Raw genomic sequence first — 19,390 nt, forward strand, 5'->3', positions numbered from 1 at the left:
GCAAGCTGAGGCTCGCGAGCCACATGCGGCTCTTTACACTTTTTAATGTGGCTCTTCGGTGTGCCGGGCAGCTGCTCCAGGAGTCAGGACTCTGCTCCTTGCCTCTGTCAATGCACGCCCTGTGTTTTATTAGTTAGTTATTGAGTTATTAGTTAGTTAGTTAGTTATTGTGTTATTTTAACCTCCCAACCTATGTAGATACTTGCATGCAGAATATTCTCAATAAAAACTTATTGAAACAAAAAACAGTGTACCATCCTATGTATTTTCAGTTTTAAAAATGTGGCTCTCAAAATAAATTTCAATCGTGGTTTTGGCAAGATTTGGCTCAGTTGAAAGAGAAGGTTGCCTACCAGTGACCTAACACATTTGAAGATGACCCTTAGCTCAATCTTATAAATGTCATGAGACCATCAACTAACTACAGCAAATAATAAACAATATGACAGGGCCTGGAGAGATAGCACAGCGGTGTTTGCCTTGCAAGCAGCCCATCCAGGACCTAAGGTGGTTGGTTCGAATCACGGTGTCCCATATGGTCCCCCATGCCTGCCAGGAGCTATTTCTGAGCAGACAGCCAGGAGTAACCCCTGAGCAACACCGGGTGTGGCCCAAACTCCAAAAAAATAAACAAAACAAAACAAAAAAACAATATGACAGCATATATTAGTATCATTCGTGCCTTAAGTTACACTTGTAGTGTTATAGGAAGTCAAGAAGAAACTTCTTTTAGCTCTTGCAGTTGAGAAAGTATTCATGGAGGAAAGTATTCTGGAGGATATTTATAATCTATCCAGAGAGACAAGGTGGGGTGGGGAGACTGGAAGATTGACAGATAAAAGAAAAGTATGCCTGGTGAGCTCAGAAGGAGGCATATTAATTATGTCATTTGGGGAACCACACATAGTTTATGGGAGTAGATAAGAAGGAAAAGATTGAATAGATACACATAAGACCTAAGTTAGAAATTGTGAATACATTTGCACTGCCAATAAAAACCACTGGGAGTCTGGAGAGATAATTTAGTGATTAAGGTACATGTATTGTACAAGGCTGACCCAAGTTTGGTCTCCAGCACCACAGGGTCCCTGAGCACTACTGGGTACATTCCTATAGGTCCTTTACGACTTCTGGGACAGCTTAGACATTTCCCAGAACCAAAGGGCCTGGAAGCATCATATCCACAAATCTCTCACATTGAACTGCTGGTCCAACTGGCAGAGAATTGTGCCCCTGAACAGTACTTAGGAGCCCTGACTCCTACGAAAAAGGAAAAAAGTTCCTCCAGTAGTTCTTTACCTAGGGACTGGAGTGATAGCTCAGCCTTAGGGCATTTGCCTTGTATGCAGCAGACCTAGGATTGACCCGGGTTCGATCCCAAGCATCCCATATGCTCCTCAAGCTTGCCAGGAGCATTTTTTTTTAATTTTTATTTTGACCATATTGGCTTACATATCTCTCACAGTAGTATTTTCGGTACATATTAACATTGAATCAGGGGAATACCCATCACCAAATTTGTCTTCCCTTCACCCCCATTCCCTTCCTGCAACCCATATCCTCAACCATCACCTCCCAGGCTGCTAGAGTAAGTGGTCCCCTCTGTGTCTAGCTAACTACTAGTAATCATATATCTGTTTGGTCCTGGTACCCTCCCTTGTTTCCCCCTCTATTTGAGAGGTGGAGCTAGATCGTTTGAGTTATGTGGTTTTGTTTGAAGGAAAGAAAAGCAATAGAATGGGGTAAAAAAATCAAATAATCTGAAAATGGGCAGAGTGCTTCTAGAGGCTTTCAGCCTCAGTTTGAGAGAGGACAGGAAAAAGGTAATTGGAACACTGCAACCGTATAGAAAGAAATATCAAATAAAATATCCAGTGAGCACTACAGCAATAAAGACAAGCATCACACAATAGTCTCGGTCCTGAAATCAAACCATGCCAAGTGCAAAAAAAAGAGAAAGATAAAATAAAATAAAATAAAATTGGAGACATCAACTTCAATATCTACACCAAAATAAAGAAGTCAAAAAAATCAATCAATCAATCAATATATATGTGGATAAAAGAATTATTATTTTTCCCCCTGCATAGGCACAGTAACTATTGGGGACATTATAGAGGGAATTCCCTTGGCCTAGGAGATACAGGGTTTCTCCATCCTTGAAGTATACTGTCATGGGATTAACTATAGATTCCTTGCATGATCATTTACTCTCCTCTCGGTGCTTTTGTGATATATGGAAGATTTCTGCTTCATCATGGATGGTAAAATCAGGCCTTTGTATCTAGAGATCTTGGTGTCTGTATAGTTCAAGGAATGGAGCTTATGATGAAGTCTTTGTGGTTCTAGCAGATCTGCTTCTTCAGTGTCGTTTTAATCCCTCTTCTGTAGTGGTGGTCTTGGTTATTATGTTGCTCCTAGGATGGAGCCTGGGATATAGTCTTTCATTATGTTTCTGGAAGACCCATTCAGTTGCAATTGTCTCAGTCAGACCTCTGGAATTGGAGATCTTATTTGTTGAACAGGTCATAGACCAAAAGCTAGGCTAGAGCTTTATTTATTGTTGTTGTTGTTGGTCCTGGGATGTGTACTGTCCAGTCATGGTTGTAACAACCAGTCATTTGTAGATAGCTGTCTTGGCTTTTGCACAGATCAAAGGGTGACAAGTCTTCTGATTTTGTCTTATCGTTGGCTGGTGAGGAAGGACACCTTGCTCTTAGATCAAGTTGTTCCAGGAGTGATTTTTGAGCGCAGAGCCAGGAGTAACCCATGAACACCTGGGTGTGTTCATGCCGGGTGTGATCCAAAACCAAAAAAAGTTTTTTTTTTTTTGCCTGAATTTTAGGTCATATCCAGGAGTATTCAGATGGATACCTATTCCTACTGGTGTATTGGTACTACATGTAGTGCTGGGAATTGAATCAGGATTGACTACTTGAAAGTCGAATACCTTATGACCTATAGTATCTCAAGCTCAAGTTGGATTTTAGAATTTTGGAGGGTCAGAGCTGAATATCAGACCCTGGTCTAAGTTAGCCTCTAAATCACATCCTGGGTTCAGGTACTTTTTAATAAAAGTATCTCTCTCCCCTTTTCTTCATTCTGTTGTTAATGTGATGATTGTCATTGCACACACTTGGTTGTGGTGCTTTCATACTTCAGTTGCCATGCATGGAGGATTACACAATTTAGTTGTAGTGTTCCCACACAGTTGACTGGTATGCGAGAGATGGCACTGTTGTGGCATCAAAGATTCCAAATGGATTTGTGAGGATTTTCCACATTAGGATTTATGAGGCCATGAGTCACATGCCAAAGTGTGATCCCAGCAGCCCTGTTTTTTGGGACCCCAACACCACGCCCACATGTGGGTTTCTAGCATTCAGCAATTAACTAAATACAAGCACACAACTGAAGTGTGTTACCCCTAGTGAGCACATGTGACTGCACTGCAATCCTCTCATTACAACAAAAAGGAAAGAATGGACTTAGATGAGCTCAAGTGGTAGAGCACAAACCAAAGATGGATGTGAGACCCTGGGTTGGTCTCTGGTACTATATGATCCCTGAACAATGTAGGATGTGGTCCTTATTTTAGTTATTTATTTTGGTTTTGGGACACCTAGTGGCACTCAGGGGTTACTCCTAGCTCTGTGCTCAGAAATCACTCCTGGCAGGCTCGGAGGACCATATGGGGTGCCAGGAATCAAACCCAGGTCTATCCTGGGTTGGTGCATGCAAGGCAAACACCATTCTGCTGTGCTATTGCTCTGGCCCCGGTCCCTATTTAAAAAAAAAAAAAGAAAAAGAAAAAGACTGACTTTGACAACTGTGACTGGCAGAGCTTTTCCTGGGACCAGTAAGAAAGAACCTAGCCTAGGCTCTGGCCTAGGATTTGTACAAAAACTAAGATATCTAATTCCAGAGATCTAAATTTGACAACCACAACTGAGCAGAACTTCTGGAACCATAAGGAAAGACTCTATCCTAGGCTTCATCTTAGGATCTGTGCAAAACCCAAGATGAATAATTTCAGAAGACTGACTACAACAACCATGATGGAGCAGAACTTCTAGACCATAAAGAATGACTCTAAAAAAAAAGAATGATTCTATCCTAGATTTTATCCTATGACCTGTGCAAATACCAAGATCTCTAATTACAGAGGACTGATTTTGTCATCCATAACTGAGCAGAACATATCCTGAAACCATAGAAAGACCGTGGGGTTTGATAATGAGCATGTCTGGAGCCTGTAGTTGTTCCCATGACAATATGCTTGAAGGGTAAAGAAACCCTGTATTTCTTAGGCCAAGGGAATTCCCTTTCTAATTTTCCCAATACTTATTGTGTAGATGCAAAAAACAAACAAACAAACAAAAACCCAAAAAAAAAAACACAAAACCTTGCCACACCAGCCATCCTTCCTTTTTGCTTTTTTTCTTTTTCCCCTCTTTTTTTCTTTCTTGGGGTTGTTGTTTTGTTAATTTTTTGTTGTTGTTATTGCTTGTATTTTTTGTTTTGTTTTTCTTCTTTTTATTTTTATTTTATTTTATTTTTTTTTGGTTTTTGGGCCACACCCTGTGACGCTCAGGGGTTACTCCTGGCTATGCGCTCAGAAGTTGCTCCTGGCTTCTTGGGGGACCATATGGGACACCGGGGGATTGAACCGCGGTCCGTCCAAGGCTAGCGCAGGCAAGGCAGGCACCTTACCTCCAGCGCCACCGCCCGGCCTCTTGTTTTTCTTCTTTTTTCCCTTTCTTTTTTTAAATTGATATTGATAGCCACTAGATGGACTCCTCCCAGCTTTCTTTTTTTTTCCTTTCCTTTTTTTTTTTTTTGGTTTGGGCCACACCCGGTAATGCTCAGGGGTTACTCCTGGCTATGCGCTCAGAAGTTGCTCCTGGCTTGGGGGACCATATGGGACGCCGGGGGATTGAACTTCGGTCCGTCCAAGGCTAGTGCAGGCAAGGCAGGCACCTTACCTCTAGCGCCACCGCCCGGCCCCTCCTTTTCTTTTTTCAATAGAACCACACAAGATGATTATCTTGTTATCCCTCATAAATTAAGGGGAGGTGGAAATGGATGGTACTGAAAGCAACCAGTCATATGAACATCAAATGGAAATAAAAAATGATCAGCCCAAAGTCAACAACAACAGAATCATTACCAATCTACAACAAACTATACACAAAGGAGACCTGATACACTAGAAGTCCAGGGAGCAAATAGGGAGGTATAAGATGCATGCTGGAAACAGGGGTGGAGGGAGGACAACACTGGTGGTGGGAATGATCCTAATTCATTGTCACTACGTACCTTAAATATTACTGTGAAAGATTTGTAATTCACTTTGGTCACAATAAAAATATTAAAAAAAAGGTAAAGAAGAGAAAATATGGGGCCAGAGAGATACCAAGGAGGTAAGGTGTTTGCCTTGCATGCAGAAGGTCAGTGGTTCCAATCCTGGCATCACATATGGTCCCCTGAGCACTGCCAGGTGTGAACAAAAACTAAAAACCAAAAGAAGAAGAAGAAGAAGAAGAAGGAGGAGGAGGAGGAGGAGGAGGAGTAGGAGGAGGAGGAAGAGGGAAATATCACATAAAAGAATATGGAGCTGGGAAGGTATAGAGATTATGCTTAATAGGACACATACTTAGTATGTAACTGACTCCTGTTTAATACTTGGCACCACCTAAAAATATGCTCCTGGCACAGCATATTGTCTCCAGAGCACTGCTTGAGGAGTAGCCTCTGAGCAAGTAGCCAGTGATCTGGTTATGGCCCCTAAACCAAAATGAAGCAAACAAAAAGATAAATATTTGTTAAACAAGTGTTTATTGGCAACCTGTTCTGTCACATTTGCTTTACTAGTAGTTTTTATTAGGATCATAGCTATAGAGATATGTTTTAGTCCTTGTCCTCATGGAGTTTACAGTCTGATGAAAGACCAGATCTTGGTTAGGAAAAGAAGATAAAGTGTCAGTTTTATTTGAAATAAGACCACCTTGAAAAGAAATGGTGTTGACTGTTCCGAACAGATTGCTTGTATTCTGTTTTTAGACCTTGGGAACAACTTCAGGATAGGCAGCATACCAGAAGAACAGCTGCATGCTATATTCTGAAAATCTCAAATATGTCTCCTTCATTTTTCCAGACCCACAGCACTAGGGAAGTGAGCCAAGCTTTTTTCCTGGCTTGTGTTACTCCTCACGCTGTTCGTTTTTGAATGGTGGCAGTTTCAAATATTCCTGCCTTTGTCTTAAAGTGGATGTGAGAGAAGGGAGAAATGAGAGAAGAATAAAGTATAGAATAATTAATAATAAATTAATTACTAAATCAATAATAAATTTATAATTAATATTAGATGCAGCACTAAGTAGCAATAATAATGCTAGAAGTGATATTTATTGATATAATAGTAATAGTATGATGATAGTAGGAGTAGTATTGAGTGCTTGCTTTGGGCTATACATTATCATGAGTGATTATATATATAATACCTATTTTAACAAACACAGTCAGTATTCCTAAAAATCAACTATTTCTTTTTGTGACTTTTCATGAATAAAGAAATGGAAGTTTAATATAATAAATGAAGGAGGTGTTTTTTGTTTATTTGTTTTTGTTTTTGTTTTGGGTCACACCTGATGGCTCAGGGGTTACTCCTGGCTCTACACTCAGAAATTGCCCTTGGCAGGCTCAGAGGACCATATGGGATACCGGGATTCGAACCACCCACCATCTGTCATGAATTGGCTGTGTACAAGGCAAACACCCTACCTCTGTACTATCTCTCTAGCCCAGGGGTTTCAGACTCGTGGGCTGTTTGCGGCCCTCCGTACAACATTTTGTGGCTCATGGCTGGCCTTCAAATATTGCAGTATTCGCGATTATTCGCTTACGGAATAATCGCAATAAAAATCGCATTAGTAAGAAAAAATCGCATTAAACATTTGCATACCCCGAGCAGTTTCGTTCGGGGTATGCAAATGTTTAATGCGATTTTTTGCAATTTTTTCTTACTAATGCGATTTTTTATTGTGAATATTTGGTAAGCGAATAATTGTGAATACTTTGCGCCTAGCGCAGACGTTATTTCCGCTGCTCCTGCCTGCTGTCCCTTGCATTATCGGAGGCCTAAGGAAGAGAAGGGAGAGAAGTTTATTACAGAATTAGATTTTGTCATACCTTCATCATGACTTCATCAAAGCCTGCAGTGAAGAGAAAGATTGATGACAAGCAAGACAATTTTAGGAAAAGTGGGAGACGCAGTATTTCTCTGTTGAGCTCAGGGGCATCCCCACATGTCTTATTTGCTCAGAGAAAGTTGCAGTGCACAAGGAATGCAACTTGAAATGCCATATTCAACTAAACATGCTGAGGAATGTACAAAATATCAAGGAAATGAGAGAGCCAAGCGGGTTGCCATTTTTAAAGCATGTTTAATGAGGCAACAAGATTTCTTCAAGAAAGCAACCAAAGAGAATGTTGCATCAGTCGAAGCTAGTTACATGGTTAGTGAGATGATTGCTAAGACAGAGAAACCATTCACAGAAGGAGAGTTTGCTAAAAAAAAAAAATGCATGTTACAGGCTGCAAGTATTATCTGTCTGGAAAAAAAAGGTCAGTTTAGCAAAATCAGCCTTTCTGCTAACACTGGCAGAGCGCATTTCTGACATGTCAAGTGACATTTATCATCAACTGTGTGAGAAAGCCAAATGTTTTGATGCATACTCAATTGCTCTTGATGAGGGCACAGATATAACAGACACTGCATAGCTCACAATTTATGTCCGTAGTGTTGATTGCAATTTTGAATTGACAGAGGAGTTGCTCACAATAATTCTAATGCATGGCCAGATCACCGCTAATGAGATATTTCGGCATCTGTGTGATGCCATTGATAATGCAGGTTTGCCATGGAAGAGGTTTGTTGGAATAATAACCGATGGAGTGCCATCGATGACAGGGAAGAAAAATGGACTGGTGGCACTTGTTCAAAAAAACTTGAAGAGGAGGGTGTAGAGAAGGCCATTGCTCTTCACTGCATTATCCATCAGCAGGCCCTTTGCAGTAAATGCCTGCCGTGTGACAATGTGATGTCTGTTGTTGTGAAATTCATCAACTAAATCAAATCCAGGGGCTTAAAGCACAGGCGGTTTCGTGCTTTTTTAGAGAAAATGGAGTCAGAATATGGAGATGTGCTCTATTTCACCGAGGTACGTTGGCTCAGCAGGGGAAATGTCCTGAAAAGACTTTTTGAGTTGAGAGAAGAATAAAAGCCTTCATGAAGAAAGATGGGAATGCTGTTTCTGAGGTGAGTGATCACAAATGGCTCATGGACTTAGCTTTTCTTGTTGACATCACACATAAGCTGAATGTACTAAATGTTACTATGCCTGAGGCAGCTTATCAGTGCTGCCTATGTCAACGTGAGAGCATTCTCCACAAAACTTGTGTTATGGAAATCCCAGCTCTCTCAGACAAACTTTTGCCATTTCCCAGCATGCAAGGAATTTTTGGATGCAGGCATAACATTCAGTGGTGAGAAATATGTTGATGGTATTTTTAAGCTAGAGAAGGAATGTGATCACAGATTTGCAGACTTCAAAAAGCACAGAGCCACTTTCCAAATTTTTGTGGACCCCTTTTCCTTTGATGTGCAAGATGCCCCTCCTGTGCTTCAAATGGAGCTCATTGACCTGCAATGCAACTCTGATCTCAAAGCCAAGTTCAGGGAGATTAGTGGAAAAGCAGACATGCATGGGCAATTTTGAGAGAATTGCCCACCAGCTTTCCCAAATGTTCACGCGCACCATGTGCCTTTTTGGGAGCACATATTTGTGTGAAAAGTTATTCTCCACATTGAACTTCAATAAGTCAAAGTACAGGTCTAGACTTAATGATGATCATCTTCAAGCATACTGAGGGTCTCAACTGCTTCTTCTCTAAAGCCAAATGTGGTTCAGATTTGTGAGAAGAAGCGCTGTCAAGTCTCTGGCAGCAAGGAATAGGCAAAAGATGCCATGTTCAGAAGAACTGTTTATGATCTTCACTCAATGTTCTATTCATGTTCAGAAGAAATAATTAAAACTGCTAATAATGACGTTTAAGGACTTTATTTTTGTGTGTGAAATCCCTTATGTGGCCCTGCCTCACCCCGACTTTGCCTCCTGTGGCCCCCAGGTAAATTGAGTTTGAGACCCCTACTCTAGTCCCTTATATCAAGGTTTGAATATATTAATTAGGGGCAGATAGATAATATAAATGGCTCAATGCATGCTTTGCTTGTAAGGTAACCAGTTTTGATTCTTGACACGTGGCATGGTCATCCCTCAAGAACTGCTCGAATTTATTCCCTGAGCACAGAGCTGAGAATAGCTCCTGAGTTCCACTAAGTGTTTTCACCTACTCAAAAAAGATTAACTTTTTTGTGGGGAGGGAGATGAACTGTTTTTTTTTTTTTTCGGTGATGCCAGGGAATGAACCCTGGGCCTCGGAGATGAACTTTTCTATAACACATGGCTCCTAAGTAGATAATAATGAAAAGTATATTGGAATAGATTTTTAAATTTCTTATTTACAGAGCTCTGAAATCTAAAAATAAGTGAATATAGAGCACAATGATGTCAAAGCAATATATAAAGCCTATACTTTAATTTCATAACTTAATCTTTCAATTAGGAAAATAAACATTTTACTTACCTGGCAGAGGAGATACCATATCACGAAGATGGTTTCCCCAGGGCAAGGCTTATTCATTGCACTCCGGATGTGCTGACCCCTGCGATTTCCCCAAATGTGGGGAACTTGACTGCATAATTTGTGGCAGTGGGGAACTGCATTTGTGCTCTCCCCTAAAGAAAAAAAAAAAGAAAAGGAACATTTATCACTTAGCCCCTTCAGTTATTTATTTCTGGCCAGTCTCATTTTATTTTAGCCTCCACTTACCAGCCTCCTTTTATTTTTAAGTAAATAGCAAAAATTTTTTGTACTATTTTATCCATAAAAAATGCCTGAATGTCTCTCCAAAATATTTATTTTTGGTAAGGTAACGTTGGACAACATTCAGTGTTTGCTTGAGGGCTATTCCAGGATCAGTGCTCACAGAGTCACTTCCCAACCATGCTGGGGGGACTGTGATGTGCCAGGGATTGAATCAGGAGCTTCTGCTTGTAAAGTGTGTGCTCCAGCCCTTTGAATATTACTCATATTTCCAAAAGATGAGTCTCCAAGTCCCACAATGCCATTATCATATCTGAAAATCAATAATTTCAATGATCTAGTCATTTTTTTTTTTTTTTTGGTTTTTCAGCCACAACAAGTGATGCTCAGGGGTTACTCCTGGCTATGCACTCAGAAATCACTCCTGGCTTGGGGGACCATATGGGACACCGGGGATCGAACTGAGGTCCATCCTGACTCAGTCGCGTGCAAGGCAAACATCCTATCACTGTGCTACTGCTCTGGCCCTCTAGTCTTTTTCTTAACACGCGTGCTCCAATCTGGATACAAGTCAGGTTCAAAATTATAGGTCAACTTTTAAAATTTTCTTTTTTTAATTTTATTTATTATTTTTACAGGCTATTGACATGTAGAACATAATGGGTTCAACCCTCAACTCTGCATGATCCCTGCACTACTCAAAGTCACCTCTAAGCATGGAACCTGGATTAGTTCCTAAGCATCAGTGGATGTGTTCCCCCAAAAAACTAAACTAAAACTTCAAAATAAAAATTTCCTACTACCAAGTTATCTCACTTCTATTTACCCCAATACACAAAACATTAATTTGAACATTATTTCCGTACATACTTTTCCATGTTTAGTGCAGTAATAGTATTAAAGCCAAGAACTGATAACCTAAATGCTCAACAACTTATGGCTCAGAGATGATTAGCATTAGATGATTGCTATTTACTAAATTTCTACTCTGTCAACACAAAGCTTGGTGCTTTGTATACATTATCTTACTTTACTCTGATTTCAAAAAATCTTATAAATGAAAAGTATTATAATCTCCACTTAACATGAATCTACATGTGGACAGTTTCTATGAGCTGACCAAAAATTGTTGAATCTGTCAGAGTTGGAATTAGAATAAAGATGAAGCTAATCCAAAGACTTTATCTTTTTTTTCTTTCATTCTTTCTTTTTTATACACCCAGCAGTGCTCAGAGATTACTCCTGGCTCTACTCAGAAGTCACTTCTGGCAGGCTTGGGGGAGACCATATATAATGCCTGGGCTCGAATCTGGGTCGTCTGCATAAAAGGCAAAGGTCCTACCCACTGTGCTATTGCTACGGCCCCTGATAGCCTATATCTTTAATCCTTAAATTACTGAAGAAACTTATGCTTAAGATGTGGTAATATGGGTGGAGGGTAATATGGGTGGAGGGAAATGGGAAGGAAATGGGGAATATCGATGGCAGGAAAGTCACACTGGTAAAGGGTGGTATCCATTCTAACACTGAAACCGAACTATGAACATTTCTGTAACCACAGTGTTTAAGTAAAGAAATTACTAAAAGAAAATAAAAGATGTGATAACATGAGAGCAGAGCAGTAGCGAGAGGGAAGGAAAGGAATTAGTAAAGGTCATACTATAAAAGATTTTATCTTTTTATTTTTGGTTTTTGGGCCACACCCGGCAGTGCTCAGGGGTTACTCGTGGCTGTCTGCTCAGAAATAGCTCCTGGCAGGCACGGGGGACCATATGGGACACCGGGATTCGAACCAACCACCTTTGGTCCTGGATCGGCTGCTTGCAAGGCAAACGCAGCTGTGCTATCTCTCCGGGCCCCAAAAAGATTTTATCTTGGGGCTGGAGAGATAGCATGGAGGTAGGGCGTTTGCCTTCCATGCAAAAGGATGGTGGTTCGAATCCTGGCATCCCATATGGTCCCCCGCGCCTGCCAGGGGCGATTTTTGAGCGCAAAGCCAGAAGTAACCCCTGAGCAAAGCCGGGTATGACCCAAAAACCAAAAAAAAAAAAAAAAAAAAAAAGATTTTATCTTACGAAATTCTTGTTAATGATATCTAGGATGCTCAGGGTAGGAGGCATTTGTGGTCTAGTGGTTGGAAGTCAGTGGTGACACCTGACATGCTGAGGCAGTGGTGGGCAACGTATTTTTTCAACTGAGCCAAATCTCGCCAAAACCACGACTGAAATTTACTTTGAGAGCCACAGGGCAAGCACTGACAGAGGCTAGGAGCAAGGACCTGATTCCTGGAGCGGCCGCCCCGCACACAGAAGAACCAAATTAAAAAGTGTAAAGAGCCACAAGTGGCTCGCCAGCTAAGCTTGCCAACCACTGTGCTGAGGGAACCATGTGGGATTGGGGATTAAACCGGAGTCTCCTGAATGCAAAGACAAATTGAACCAACTTCACAAAATTATTCCTCATCTACATCATGTTATTTCTCTAACTCCAAACCAGAAATAATTGTATTTTTCTCTCCTTAAATCATGGAATTAATATATTTATTAGTATATAAACTTAATGTTTATATTTCAAGTACATTTATGGTATGTGTTTTTTTAATTGTCATCTGCTCATTGTACTAGCAAAGTCTTAATGAAAGGAATTATGGTGTCTTACTCCTTTAGTGATTGTGCTGAACCTAGTGAATGAGTATACCCAATGAAATAAATTTATGCTAATTCAGGAACTGGACTTGGAAATTCCTTATTTAAGAATTATGTTTGTAGGGGCTGGGAAGGTGGCGCTAGAGGTAAGGTGTCTGCCTTGCCAGCGCTAGCGTAGGACGGACCGCGGTTCGATCCCCCGGCGTCCCATATGGTCCCCCCAAGCCAGGGGCGATTTCTGAGCACATAGCCAGGAGTAACCCCTGAGCGTCAAACGGGTGTGGCCCAAAAACCAAAACCAAAACCAAAAAAAAAAAAAAAAAAGAATTATGTTTGTAGGGACCAGAGAGATACTACAGCAGGTCAGGTATTTGCCTTGCTTGCATGTGACCTGGGTTCAATATCACTATGAGCCCACAAAAAGATTTTTATAGACTATTCCTTTATATCAATTGGCAAATAATTTAAGACCAGTACTCCCTACCCCTTGAGTCGAAATATGGAACGCTTCACGAATTTGTGTGTCATCCTTGCGCAGGGGCCATGCTAATCTTTGTATCTTTCCAATTTTAGTCTATGTGCTGCCGAAGTGAGTACTTCTAAGAAATTTTGGGCTGAGCTCACTTCCACAGAAAAGTGTTCCCAGTGGTTTTTGTGATTTTTTTGTGGTTTTTGTGGCTGTCTTGCCTACGATCCACTTGTTCTTCAGCATTTGATAGAAGTGTTTTGGTTGAAGTTTCAAAGTAGAAAGAGGGGAGAGACAGTTCGAGAGAGGCATATAGTTTTTACCCAGAATTGTATAAACCAAAAGGAATGGAGGAATCCAGGCATATCTTTTTTAGTGCCCTTTTTCTGTGGACACGCAGCCTGATTATGGCATATTGTCAATTTTGCAAAAGAAATTGAACTTCCTTCTTCCTGAGTCTTCCTTACTAAATCTTCCTTATCTAAATCTGGAGCACATCTGAATCTGTTTTATCTCCACTCCTACATGGTAAAGTGAACAAATCACCTGATGAAGAGATGGGAGATAGATTTGAATCCTTGTGTGGCTTTAGACGAATAACATGGTCTCTCTGAACTTTGGTTATTCCATAGTAGATTAAGTTGTATTTCCTTCTTCCCACTTGTATAATTGCTAGTGAATGAAAAGAGGTAATAAGATTGAACCTAATTTTTGAATTATAATATGCTGTAATTGTCAGGCAGATGAGGGCTCATAAAGGAAATCTAGACTGCTTTCTAGAAAGCTCAAGTGCCACAAGGTGGCAGCAGGATCCTAACTGCATGAATCTAAAAAATAGGAAGGCCCTACTATATGTTTACCACAAAAAGTGGTGAGTGCAGTTAGAGAAATATCTACACTAACAACTACCATGACAATGGTATTGACTTAGAGAAATAGAATGCCTGTCTCGAATACAGGCAGAGGGTGGGGGAGAAGGGAGTTAAGGGGCATTGGTGGTAGGAAGGTTGCACTGGTGTAAATGGGTATATACTTTTTTATGACTAAAACCCAACTACAAACATGTTTGCAATCATGGTGCTTAAATAAATATATTATTTTAAAATATAAAAATAAAAATAGGAAATAGATTTGGATGCTGTTTTGCTCTATTTTAAGATAAGGAGCAGTTATCCTTTGCCACTGTCTACATTTCTTCTTCCACCCATTTCTTCAACTCCATATTAAATAATTTCTCACGCACTCCCCTTTTTGTCGTAGTTTATTGATTTGGGGAGAGGTGCACATCTCACAGGGCTTACACCTAGCTCTGTAGCCAGGTATCATTCCTATTAGCATTCTAAGGATCAAACGTAGGCCTGCTGTATGTTGCTGTTTTGATAATGCGATGACGAGGGTTGCTTAGCATGCACTTGGTTGTGACACTGAGGATCACACTTGACATGTGGAATAGTGCCAGAGAAAAAAATGAAAGACCTCGGACCTGCAAAGCAATCACCCTTCCAGGCCACAAGGTACACATTCTTTTTTTTTTTTTTTTTTTTTTAAGGTACACATTCTTTTTTTTTTTTTTTTTTTTTTTTTTGGTTTTTGGGTCACACCTGGCAGTGCTCAGGGGTTACTCCTGGCTCCAGGCTCAGAAATTGCTCCTGGCAGGCACAGGGGACCATATGGGGCGCCGGGATTCGAACCGATGACCTCCTGCATGAAAGGCAAACGCCTTACCTCCATGCTATCTCTCCGGCCCCAAGGTACACATTCTTATATAAGAATTAGACCAGGGGGCTGGAGAGATAGCATGGAAGCAAGGCGTTTGCCTTGCATGCAGAAGGACGGTGGTTCAAATCCCAATATCCCATGTGATTCCCCGAGCCTGTCAAGAGTGATTTCTGAGATTCTCAGTCTTGTGTACTTAAAAAAAAAAAAAAACACACAAAAACAAACCAGCAGAAAATGCCTCAAGAGAGAATCTGTGATTTTTCTATTATTTTAAATAACACATTTCAGTATATGGGGCTTTAGTGTTTGGCTTGCTATCCCAATTATATTCCGTTTAGAGTCACATACGCCATGTGTGTAAAGACTTATGACAAAGGAAGGTAAGAATGAAGAAAACGAACCTTAGATATTAGTTCTTTTGTTCTATACACAAAATATCTACTTCAGGAATAGCAGAGTGGTGGTGAAATAGAGATTGTGGACTTAAGAAACCAGTAGTCACTCATTAATAGTTTCTTATTCTATGGTCTAGTTACTTGTTTATGTTTACAATTATTTGAGTCTCTTAGTTTCCTCATCTATAAAATGAGCATTATACAATCACCACCACAATTCTAATGACATTCCTCGAGTTTAAAAGGATTTGTTGCAATTTATCAAAAATCGCAAGGCATTGTGTTAAATAAAATAAGCAGAGGAATAAGGAAAAATACTGGATGATCTCCCTCATCTGTGGTATGGAGAGAAAAAACAAAGGAACAGACATTAACAAACATGGCAAAACTTTGGCCTTGGTTTACAAAACTAAGATTACCAAGCATAGTTGGGAGATGTTAGATTATGCCTTATTTTACCCAAAACAAAGATCATTCCTGGTTTCTTTGAATCTGTTTGTTTACAAATTGTTTTCACCCGAAACAAAGATTATCTTATATGTAAATATGATAGTTAACTTTTTTTTTTTTTTTTGTTCACACTCAGCAGCACTCAGGGGTTACTCCTGGCTCTATGTTTAGAAATCGCCCTGGCAGGCACAGGGGACCATATGGGAAGCCGGGATTTGAACCACCATGCCTTACCTCCATGCTATCTCTCCAGCCCTTATATGTAAATCTGGGCAGGATAGGCTTAAGATAGTTTGGGCTATCTGTCCTTATTGTGTTCTTACTTCCCTAGCTGGCAGTGGTCTTTGTAAAAACAACTATTCTGGCAGGCAATTCCTCTCAATATGTGGTAGAAGATGGCCAGACTACACGTGTTTCATCTTCAGCCTGGTTTGGATTATTTTGTGCAGTGACTCTGCTTTAGACTTGTTCACCTAGGGTTGAAGATATGGCACATGAGGTGCTTTTACAGGGAGAGACTTGGAAAGGAAGAGATGGACTAGACAAAAAGAACTAAAGGACAGCTGGAGCAAGAGTACAACAGAGAATACAAGCAGATAATGCAGAAAGTACAGCAAAGAGCAAAGCATCCTTGCAAGCTGCTGACCTGGGTTTGATCCTCGGCATCCTTTATGATCCTGTGAGCACTGCCAGGAGTAATCCCTGAATACAGAGTCAGGAATAAGTCCTGAGCATAACCTGGTATGACTCAAAAACAAGCAAAAAGGAAAAAAAAAAAAAGAAGAAAAAAAGAAAAGAAAAGGGAGGTGAAAGGACATAGTAGAGGGTTTTGAACACTTTGGTGCTGACAAAAGTGCAATTAATTTATATATATAAACTATAACTTTTTTTTTGTGTGTGTGTGGTTTTTTGGGTCACACCCGGCAGTACTCAGGGGTTATTCCTGGCTCCATGCTCAGAAATTGCTCCTGGCAGGCATGGGGGACCATATGGGACGCTGGGATTCGAACCGATGACCACCTGCATGAAAGGCAAACGCCTTACCTCCATGCTATCTCTCCGGCCCCTATAAACTATAACTTTTAACAATGTTGTAATCATGTTATCTGAAATACAATAAAAACTTAAAGATTAGGAATTTTCCTTATTAGGTATATAATATATATTATATATTCCTGGCTTATATTATTATATTATTCCTGGCTCTAGGCTCAGAAATTGCTCCTGGCAGGCACGGGGGACCATATGGGACGCTGGGATTCGAACCGATGACCACCTGCATGAAAGGCAAACGCCTTACCTCCATGCTATCTCTCCGGCCCCTATAAACTATAACTTTTAACAATGTTGTAATCATGTTATCTGAAATACAATAAAAACTTAAAGATTAGGAATCTTCCTTATTAGGTATATAATAATATATATTATATACTTTGGGATATAACTTTGGGAAAAATTTTTTAACCTCTTCCTCTGATAATATTATCATTGTAAATGCAAGCAGTCTTAGTGATAAGGTTTTTTGTTTGTTTGCTTGTTTGTTTGTTTTTGTTTTTTGGGTCACACCCGGCAGCGCTCAGGAGTTAATCCTGGCTCCATGCTCAGAAATCGATTCTGGCAGACTTGGCGGACCATATGGGATGCCGGGATTCGAACCAATGACCTTCTGCATGAAAGGCAAATGACTTCCCTCCATGCTATCTCTCCACCCCTGATAAGTTTTATAATAATTAGTAAGTTATTACTTAGAACTATTTTAATACACAAGTACCACTGGAGAAGTATTAACTGTTCTTCTTACTACCACCCTAGAGTTATTTGGAAGATGAATACTTATATTTATAAATAACATATTATTTATGTCATTGTGATTATTAGTACTGGTATATATGTAAACAAAAATATTCACAGCAAGTAAATTATTGTTTGCTTATGATGTAGGGTTAGGAGTATTATTTTAACATTTTAAAATATCTATTCTTACACTATCATTTGAGGGTATTCTTGGCTTTTCAATTTTTTTGTAATCTAAAAACAATAATAATTAACATTTATTGGGAACCAGCACGTGCAAGACCCTGGCTTCAATCCTTGATACCACATACCCCCCACTCCCTGCCAGCACTACTGGGAGTTCTGTGTATCCCTACAAATAATAACAACAGCAATAACAACAAAATACACACACACACACACACACACACACAGAAAAACTCTTTTTGAGCCCTTCAATGTTTCTGAGTCTGTGCTTTTTCTATGTTATATGAGAAGCTAGAATTCAGTCAAAGTATAAAACTCCATGTAGAAAGATATTCATTACTTGGGGCTGGAGAGATAGCATGGAGGTAGAGCGTTTGCCTTGCATGCAGAAGGACAGTGGTTCGAATCCCGGCATCCCATATGGTCCCCCAAGCCTGCCAGGAGTAATTTCTGAGCATAGAGCCAGGAGTAACCCCTGAGCACTGCCAGGTGTGACCCAAAGACCAAAAAAAAAAAAAAAAGAAAAGAAAAAAATACTCATTACTGGGCTTGAGAGATACTACAGCCAAGATACTGCTTGCCTTTTAACCAGCTAACCGGGTTTAATTCCTACCATCTCTTATGGTCTTCTGAACATTGCGTGAGTAATTCCTAAGCCAGGAGTTACCTCTGAGTATGGATGGATGTGCCCCCCAAATATACTATTACAGTGTAATTTATTACACTGAAAAAACTTAAAAGCAGTCTAAACACCTAATCACAAAAATGATTAGTAGAATGCTGTATAGGTTTGTAAAATAGTGACCAGTAGTTTTCAGGTAATCTTCACTCAGCAAGTAAATCTGGCCCTGTCCTGGACACTCAGAATTGAAAAGTATAAAGGCCAATCTGTGGGTGAGGGATCAGTTTTATTAAAGCCAGATGGTAGCTGGAAGCAGAGTGCTGTGTGTGGAATTAGAAAAGCAATGGACAGCAGGAATTAATGCTTTATGTATTTGTGTGGATTTAAGACACAGTATGAATCAGAGCTGCCGAGGAAATGCCTGAAGGGGAAGTGTCTTGAGTTTAACCTTAAAGGAAATTATAGATCAAAATGGGTTACTTTCTAGACCAGAGTAAAAGTACTATGAGCAAAGGCTCAGAAACTATATATTTTTTTCATAAAGTGACAATTTTGCAAGTGTTAAAGAAGATGAATGAGTGAGCTTAGGAAGATGAATGGGTGAGCTCTGCTTTTGCTTTCAACAGATACAAGACCATTACAACACACAGAAAAAGTTTCCTGGGGTTAGCTCAGCTGCTGAAAGCTTCTGCTTTATCAGAATGACCCTTAGTCCTTAGTACCTCACACTCGTTCTCAGTGAGCTTCCTGCTTCAGTGTTATGTGGGACCCCAGCTCCAAAGTGGAGTGCTGTGGTCTATGGTACACAATCAGGTGTGAATAAGCAATGCCTTCCATTCAAGTGTGTCACCTCCAGTGAGCGCCACAAATAAAAGATGTGCAAGCAATGCTACCAGAAGTGCACCACTAGAAGCCCCTTCTGAGCACTACAAAACATACACAAACCCAACACCAGGCAAGTACATATGCAAGTAATGGTTCCATCCATTATATTTCCTTTTCTCTTTCTATCTCTCACTAAACAGTGTCCCCGCTTCCCATTAGTGGTGCTGGGAATTGACTCTAGAGCCTCACCAATGTGACTCTACCTGAGTCATATCTCCAGCCTTTACTTAGCTTAAGAGCTACATTTCTGTGCCTTTAGGAGTCTAAGCTAACTCTATCT

At 40.2% G+C, this 19,390-nt stretch overlaps 2 non-coding genes across 2 annotated transcripts; one reads left to right on the plus strand and one right to left on the minus strand.

Annotated features, from left to right (window-relative positions):
* Nucleotides 1-9,700: 9,700 nt before the first annotated feature.
* LOC126028842 (U1 spliceosomal RNA) lies at nucleotides 9,701-9,863 on the plus strand. Its single transcript, XR_007502540.1, has one exon. It is a non-coding gene; the product is annotated as a U1 spliceosomal RNA (small nuclear RNA).
* Nucleotides 9,864-13,086: 3,223 nt separating this feature from the next.
* Nucleotides 13,087-13,190, minus strand: LOC126029185 (U6 spliceosomal RNA). Its single transcript, XR_007502835.1, has one exon. It is a non-coding gene; the product is annotated as a U6 spliceosomal RNA (small nuclear RNA).
* Nucleotides 13,191-19,390: the final 6,200 nt, after the last annotated feature.

This window comes from Suncus etruscus, chromosome 14, assembly GCF_024139225.1.
Source record: "Suncus etruscus isolate mSunEtr1 chromosome 14, mSunEtr1.pri.cur, whole genome shotgun sequence".
Classification (NCBI taxonomy): Eukaryota; Metazoa; Chordata; class Mammalia; order Eulipotyphla; family Soricidae; genus Suncus; species Suncus etruscus.